The sequence below is a fragment of the Arachis hypogaea genome, chromosome 17 (assembly GCF_003086295.3).
Source record: "Arachis hypogaea cultivar Tifrunner chromosome 17, arahy.Tifrunner.gnm2.J5K5, whole genome shotgun sequence".
Lineage (NCBI taxonomy): Eukaryota > Viridiplantae > Streptophyta > Magnoliopsida > Fabales > Fabaceae > Arachis > Arachis hypogaea.
Genome location: NC_092052.1, coordinates 41,135,584 through 41,137,117, shown reverse-complemented (window position 1 = coordinate 41,137,117; position 1,534 = coordinate 41,135,584).

Here is a 1,534-nt window from a genome sequence, read left to right as displayed (position 1 = left end):
AGTGAATTTGTATTTAATTTGTTAAATTTTATCAAGAATTAATTATCTTTTAGCCATTATGGTTGCTACTTTGAGTTTTGTGGAATTCTGCTTATTTTAGGTACCATTCAGATGGATTTGATGGAGTTTCTGCAGAGAAAGAGATGAAACCAAGGAGCTGACCAGCGAGGAGCGACATGTGCGCGTGCCTGACGCGTACGCGTGACACGCGAAAAAGGCCATCGACGCGTACACGTGACTGACGCATATGGGTGACATGCGCGACATGCAGAATTCGCAAAAAATGCTAGGGGCAGTTTCAGGCCAAGTTTCGACCTAGTTTTCAGCCCAGAAAGCACAGATCAGAGGCTGTAGAGTGAAAGAAACAAGTGGTCCCCACCCATCAACTAAAGACTTGTTAATTAATTCTAATTTAAAATTCAAATATTATTTTTAGGAAAAGATATTATTTTAGTTTTAGAAGATAGATTTTAAATTAATTAGGATGAGATATAAAAAGGGATGCCAACAGGGTGGTTCCAACACAACATTTTTTTATTCCATCTCAACACAACATTATTCCATTCCAATTTACAATCCTTATTATTCTCTAAACCATGAGCAACTAAACCTCCATTGTTAAGGTTAGGAGCTCTATCTATTTGTATGAATTGATTTTATTGCTTTTTCTATTTTAATTCATGTATGGATTTATAATTTAAGAATTGTTTTCGCTCTTTATCTTATGAATTTGGGTGGAACGGAAGTATGACCCTCTTTCTATTTGAGTTCTTGTATAACTTGGAAGAGCTCTTTACTTGAACAACAGCTTGAAAACATATTCTCCTAAATTTTAATCATCTGGATTTAAAGGGATACGTGACATATAATCCTTTTATTTTTGGGGAATTAGAGTTTTTGTGGCATATAAACTGGAATTTGATCATCGCCCTCTAATTGGAATTAATTGACCAAGGAATTGGTTGTTGATGAATTTTAGAGGAGACTAGAAAGGTCTAAGGAATTAGGGTCTAGTCACATATAGTTTACCATAAATTAAATCCTACATGATTAAAATAGTTAGTAAGAAAAGTTAATTCGGAAAAATAGATAACTCTGAAACCTTAATTGTCTTCTCCATATTTTCTTCCCAATTTATTTACTCGCCTTCCTTCAATATTCTTTATATTGTTTAATGTCTTTTATATTGCCCAAACATTCCCTTCTGTTTGCCTGACTAAGTCTATCATTCAATTATTGTTGCTTAATCCATCAATCCTTGTGGGGTCGACCCTCACTCACCTGAGGTATTACTTGGTACGACCCGGTGCACTTGCCAGTTAGTTTGTGGTTAGAAAATCCGCACCACCCATCGGTTGAACCAGTGACCTAGTAACCCAGTCATATGACCGGGTCAATTACCGGTTCGGTTTTGATAACTATGAAATTAGTCATTATTAATTATTTGATTAATAGTTTGCTATATTTTGTAGAGTTTACGGAATTTGACATGTAACCACCTACTGCCTCTGGATTGGTACAATTTGAATGTGGA